This window comes from Pteropus alecto, unplaced genomic scaffold (assembly GCF_000325575.1).
Source record: "Pteropus alecto unplaced genomic scaffold, ASM32557v1 scaffold67, whole genome shotgun sequence".
Classification (NCBI taxonomy): domain Eukaryota; kingdom Metazoa; phylum Chordata; class Mammalia; order Chiroptera; family Pteropodidae; genus Pteropus; species Pteropus alecto.
In genome coordinates this window covers 2,520,101-2,527,009 of record NW_006441061.1, presented here as the reverse complement: position 1 = coordinate 2,527,009, position 6,909 = coordinate 2,520,101, and the positions used below count along the sequence as shown (strand labels likewise).

The following is a 6,909-nucleotide window of genomic DNA, read 5'->3' as shown; positions in this document are numbered from 1 at the left end:
TCTCTTTCTCCAAAGCCAGAGCTGGAATTCGGGGAGTGGTCCACCTTGGGACAACACACACCCTCTTCTGGCGACTCGTGCTCCAGCCACAGCTGAAGGGGTGACATTTCTTGGAGCTGGAGTATACACCGGGGGAAGGGGGGGAGGTGCTTCCAATAACATCCGACTTGGCTTTTAATTACTGGGAAGTGACTGTTGATTTACACAGCAATATTTATCCAGCAAATTGCTAATTAATGCACTGAAAACTGCCAAGTGGTATCAAATATTTGCTTTTATTTGCAGTACCAAAATATTTTTATTTTTGGTGAGAAAGCAGAATCGATGAGAAGGTACTGAAGTGTTTAAACAGGGTATGTAAAGTTTAAGCTGAATATTAAACAGGGAGGAAGGCTGGGCTTTGTGGCTCGCTCAGGGCTCTGGGGTGTTCTGTAGACTGGGGGATGCTCAGAGGTAGCCCAGAGGGCAGTGCGCCCCAAATCTCTTAGAATGTGCACCGCTTGCAATGCAAAGGGCACCAGCTGGCCACATCTGAGTGACCAGGATCATCGAAATGGCACAGGGAAACCAGCCACATTGAGATAGAGGGACAGAACTTTCCAGGCAGCATGAACAGAAAGTGCAAAGGCTCTGACACGGGAAGGGACTTGGGGGCATGGGAACCCCATGCACGGAGCAGGTAAGAGGGGATACTGCAGGGAGGAAGTGCCCCCCACCCTTCTCCTCGCCCCTATCCCCAGGAGTGGAGTTTTAGTCTCAGCGCAGTGGGGAACCATCGTCTCACTTTGGAAAAGCTCCCTCTGGCGGCGGAGTGGAAAACGGGGCGCGGGGCCAAGCGTGGACAGCAGCAAAGCCAGAGCAGGTGTGACTCCTCAGGAAGCGGAGTCCAGGTGAGAGGGCGCCAGTCAGACCAGGGTGGGGACATGGAGATGGAGAGAGGGAAGATTCAGGCTGTGCTTTCAGGTGGGGCCCACACTCTTGCTATTGGATCAGCCGTTGGGTGTTTGGTGCCAGGAAAAGTGGCCTCGCGGCCTCGCCGCCACCCCTACAGCTCCTTCACAGCCATTGCATCTTTGTCCAAAACACAACGGCTACTGTGTTGAGAATTTCCACAGGACATTTACTTTACGAACAGGTCTGTCTCAAAATAATCAACAACGCCATGAAGAGGGTATTATTATGCCCTGAGTGACTTACCTGGCCTGCGATCCACTGAAAAGGCTGAACAGTGAGTGGGAAGTGGCCACTATTCACACATCCAATCAAGAGCGCTTAGTGGGTGCTCACCCGGCGCCAGGCCCAGGACGCAGTGGAAAGCGGAGCAAGCGTAACAGCTTCTGCGCAAACTCGGCCGTGCTGGCCCCGCCTCCAGCAGGGGCGCCCTCGTCCTCCCACCCCTCAGTGAGGAGTAAGGGGTAACACCTGAACACCTGACGAAGCACTTCCACCGTCATCCCACCACTGTGAGGAGGGCATCATGATCCCATTTTACAGATGGGTAAATGGATCTCCCTGCACTGAGCTTCGGTCCAATCTACTCACTTGCCAACTAGAATAACAGTCTTTCTGATGACCTCCTTCTCCTATCCCGCAGAATCTGGCCACTGCCGCCGCCTCCCTGCCCCATCTGACTCCAGGGCCTGGCTTAGAACTTTCTTTTTCCCTCTATCCCATATTGCACCACTGCTAACTTCTCACCAGCTGCCACCCCATCTCCAAGTCTCAGCTCAAAGTGTCCCTCCCCGGCGGGTCGGCCTGGCGGCGGACATCAGCTTGCCGTAGCCCTTCTTTGTGACACTCGTTGGCACTTGTAATTACCCCAGCCACTCTGTACTGGGCTCTGACATTCGTAATCCCTGGGAGGGTTGGGTAGGTCCATGCCGGCCACCCTTCTTTCTCCTTTAACTGCACAGGAGCTTTTGGAGGGGGCAGGGCTTTGCCTACCCACACACCGGCACTGTGGCTTCCCTTTCTTCTTCCGTTAACCAAATGTCCCCCCAGACCCTGGACCAGTTATAGTCTCCATAAAACCAGGTCTTTGGGCCAAAGGGGAAGAATAGGAGCATTTTGGAGTTCTGAGCTTTGGCCTGGTAGGTGCCGGGTGTCTGGTAAGACCTGGATGCTGAAGTTCATTAAATGCCACATGACAAGGGGCCTCCCAAAACAAGAGGTGGAGGTGAGAGGTCACAAGTTCTCCAGCTGATGAGCCCTCTCTACCTCTTCTTTTGTCAGAAGTGAAAAGTCAGTGTGGTTTTGGAGAGTATAAGATTGTAAAGCAAGCCTCTCTCCATTACTCCATGCCTTTAGACCAGTAGAATGGATGAGATGTGGTATATTCACACGATGGAATAGTACACTGCCATGAAAAATGAACTATCAATACACACTGCTTATATGGATCAAACTCACAGACATGATGCAACTCCATAGAAGCCAGACACAAAAGAGTACAGCCTGTATGATTCCATTCAAGAACAGGTAAGATGAACATAATCGTGCAGAAACCAGGAAACGGGTGGGGGACTGGCCAGAGGGGAACTTCTGGGTGTTGGAGGTGTTCTGCATCTTTACGAGTGGTGACATAAGTGTTAATAAAGCCATGTACTTAAAGATTGTGCACTTTTCTAGGCGTTTTACCTTAATTAAATTTTTTTTTTTTTTAATTTTGGGGGAGTTGACAAAGCACTTGACTCCAGATTGAGGAAAACCTAATTGAAGTAAAGCAGGAATTCAGAGAACTTAAAGTATTAGTGAAAACATTCACCATCGGCTTCTCATAAGAGATCATACCTAGATTATATTGTCTTAAGTGGTTTTCTAGTCCTTTATATTGAAAACCGAGGAGTCATAGTAGATAAAGGGATTGTGTGTTAACACTTATTTAAGATTTCATAATATTTAATCATCTAAAAACAAATCACAGTGGTCTTATTCTTGATTTCTAGTTACTGAAAAATATTATTAAAACAAAAAGGAAAAATATCTCCCTGAAATGTTCTCACCCTCATGGTTCTTGCCCCATGTAAATATTTTACTCGGCCATCATTTCTATGTAATTTTTATTGTATAAGTATATTTTATAGTTTGTATAATTTGGTATGTTGTCTCTTTAAAATCAGTATTCCAAAGATCTAATAAATACCCCAATCTATTCTCTGCTAGATTTTTCAGTGTTTGGTTCTTTTCTGAACTGAATTTTTTATACAGCTGGAGTTGTTTTGATATGAAGTACAAGGTGTATCTAAATTACAAATTATTTTTTCAAGTTGCTGATCAGTTTTTTTTCAACAGCATTTACTAAATGATTCATCACCCACTCATTTAGGGTGGCTGCTTTGTCCTATTTAATTTTTACATGCGATCTCATCTATTTCTAGGCATTCTGTTCTAATTCATTAAAATCTATTTCGTTTTTTCCATCAATATTCTCACTATTCTAATTATTGCTACTTTATGTTTTAATATTCAGTAAGTCTATCTATCAGTGTTCTCCTTTTTACAGAATATTCCTTGATATTCTGACCAGTGTTTTTTCCAGATAAATTTTAGAGTCATTTTATCAAGTTCCTTTTGCAGAATTGTGTGTTATTGCATTAAATTTACAAATTAGCATGGAGGTGATTTGACACTTTTACAATATTCGGTCTTCCCGTGCAGAAACGTAGGCTGCCTCTCCATTTATTCTGGTCTTCTTTTATTTCACCAATAAAATTTTGTAGTTGTCTTTATATAGGTCACAGGCATTTCTCATTAAGTTTATTCCTAAGTATTTTTCCATTGCTTCTGGGAATGGCATCTCTTTTTACATTACGGTTTCTGGCGGCCTGTGGCTAGAACACAGGAGAACACTGACTTGGGTAAAATAGGTCTCGTCCCTGGCCACTTTACTAAATGATTATTTGTTTGTACACATTTGCGTTGCTTCCTCTGGATTTTCAGTCTCAAACTACAGTGACAGTGAATACTGTTTGTCGTGTTGGCATTAGATGGGGCTCCAAGCCTGGCATACGACAGGCCTGGGGGAGCCAGTCACGGCCTGCGAACCGAGCCTCAGCCTCACCCCAGCTGGGACTAGAATTTGCTCTGAGCCACAAGCCCTCGTCCAAGGCCCGGACACTCTCTATCTAGCAGTGCTTGGCCACTGGCTGAGGTCTCCCCTCAACCCTCGTGGACTCCCCATGGACCCAAGGTGCTGCCAGCTTATTAATCAAGGCCACAGTTGCCAAAGGGCTGCATATGTCCAGCCCTTTGGCCAAGCTTTTTACATAATATTTTTTTAAGCCCTGAAGGATATATGCGATCAACCAGAGAGGTTAGTTAGGGACTTTTTGAGATCACACAGTCATTACATGGCAGATCTGGGATCCAAACACAGGTTCCTTCTCCTGTGCCATGTAGCTTCCCTCTGCAGGGCTCCAGGCCCTGCCCAGAGACTCTTGCCCCCCATTCCTCAGATGGGCTCCAGAGTATCAATGCCTTTGCCAGCCTGGACTCTTCAGAGTTCACCATGCCATCCTGGGATTTGACTGTGAACCCGAGGAGCCCAGCCAGCTCTATTACCTCAGCCTGGTCACACTTGCTCCAGAATTAGGCCCAGTACACCCTGCACCCAAGTCCTGTGTGTTGGGAGAGTTCGGTGACCACACAGCGATGTTCCCTGTTAAAGAGTATGATCGTTCTAGGCACCCAGGTCTCAGTCTCCTCTGAGCAAATGATCTACCTGAACATTTATCACATCAAAGGGCAACGTTAATTTTAGTATTAGTAAAAACTACAGCGGCTAACATTTATTTACCACGGGCCAGACGCTGTGTTTAATGCATTATGTACATGATCTCATTTATCTTCACCACAACCCCGAGAGTTAGAAACTATGGTATCCATTTCACAGGCGAGAAAACTGAGGCTTGTCTACGGCCACGCCACCCTGAACAAGCCCGATCCTGTCTGATCTCGGAAGCTCAGCAGGGTCGGGCCTGGTTAGTACTTGGATGGGAGACCACCTAGGAGGACCAGGTGCTGTAGGTGTAAAAAATAAAAAAATTAAAAAATAAGGGATTATAAGCTGACAAGGTCCTTGCAATCTGTGAGGTCAACCAAAGGTTGCCTCACCTAAAAAAAAAAAAAAAAACGGAAACTGAGGCTCAGAGAGGTCCAAGGATATCCACTTTACAAGTGACAGACAGAGCCAAAGTTAGAAATGTGAGCTCTTGCTCAGAAACCTGTCACGTTTGTTCAAATGCTTCATTCCTGCACCTGGGACGTTCTGTATTGTTCGGACAGACGGTGTTATAAAGCAGTGGTCCCCAAAGCAGCTCTACAAACTGCTGTGTCCTCAGCATGAGGAGAAGGGCTCTGTGGAATGCACAGTCCCGGGCCCGGGCACACCGAGGAATCGGGCAGCTCAGAGCCTGTATTTCCAGTGAGGCGCTCACTGAGTCTGATGATCATCCAGGTTGGAGAATGGCCATCCCAAAGAATGGTTCCTTTGCCATCGAATGGCGTGGACGTTGGTGTGTTTTGTAATGAGTCCTACCATTAGCAAACAGAAGAAGCAAGTGGCAAGTGGGGAGGGATTTCTAAACAAAGATGACAAATCGTATTCACCGTTCAGAAAGCAGTATCTGTACATACAGAGTCAGCACCAACGGATAAGAAAAACATCCATTCCTCATAGATTTGCCAAAGGAAACGCACCAAAGCCAAGAACCTGAATAGGTCACTCACTCAGAAGGTAAAACTGTTAGCGAATCACAGCTTGGGAAACATTCAACTTCGTCAATGATTTTTTTAAAGATAAAATAGCAAGATGTCTGCCAAATTGTAAAATAAACATTTTAAACATCACCAACTAGTAAAAAGCATGGGCTTTAGAATTAGCCCTACCTGGGTTGGATACCGACCTCTCCCCACAGCCGCCCCCATCCACGCAACTGTGTGGCATTAGGCAAGGACATGACCCTTTGCAGTCCCAGTCTCCTCATCTAAACTATGAGGATCTCAGTGGTGGTGACCCTGCAGAGCCACTGTAGTAACTGAGGCAGTGTATGTTGCACAGACCATGGCCCACGGTGGCACTGGTATGTGTGGCCAGCTGCTATCACGTGGTATAAATTGTGGTGAAACTGTTACATGCACACATCGCCTGCCTTTTGCTAGAAATCTGTGCCACACTCACACTCAGAATCAAGGACCAGGCCCCCCACAATTTCACATCGGGCCAGCCCCAGCCAGCCACAGTCCTTCCTCCTCCGTGTCCCCGTGGCTGCCCCTCCCCGGTTCCCATCCCAGCTCTAGGAGCATCCTTCACATCAGGGCTCCTAAACATGAACAGGAAAATCGACTCCCCTCTTACTGAAATCCAGTCTTCCCTTCCATTAGGAACGAGTATTAGCAATACCCACGCCTTTGTCACTGGCAGAAATCACAGACGTTTTCACATCACATGACAGTCGCTACAGATTTCTCAGAGAACATTCTTCACCCTTATCACCACCTCGAAATCATGATGGTTACTGGAACTGTCACTAGATCTTGCTGCTTAATGTGTTAATAAAGCACACGTATTGCTGTATCACAAATTTTTATATTTTGATAATTGTATTTTAATAAATTGGTTTCCTTCATAATTGTGCATATATTATTTTACCATTGTTCTGGGACGGGACCCACAGGATTCCCCAGACTGCCGAAGGGGTCTACAGAATACAGAGGGTTAAGAGCCTTGGTCTTAGAACCTCTGCAATGGGTCCCATCCTCTCTATTTTGCAGATGAGAAAATTGAAGCTTGGAGAGGTCGAGTCACTTGTCCAAGGGCACCCAACTAATGAATGATGAAGCATTCACTTGACCTTGGCATTTTCTGCAGCCAGTGCCTAACCCCCGCCTCACCTGCTTCCCCTGCAGCCT

General features: G+C 46.5%; 1 pseudogene; it reads left to right on the top strand.

Annotated features, from left to right (window-relative positions):
• The first annotated feature begins 4,909 nt into the window (after positions 1-4,909).
• Positions 4,910-5,028, top strand: LOC112484874 (annotated as a pseudogene).
• Positions 5,029-6,909: the final 1,881 nt, after the last annotated feature.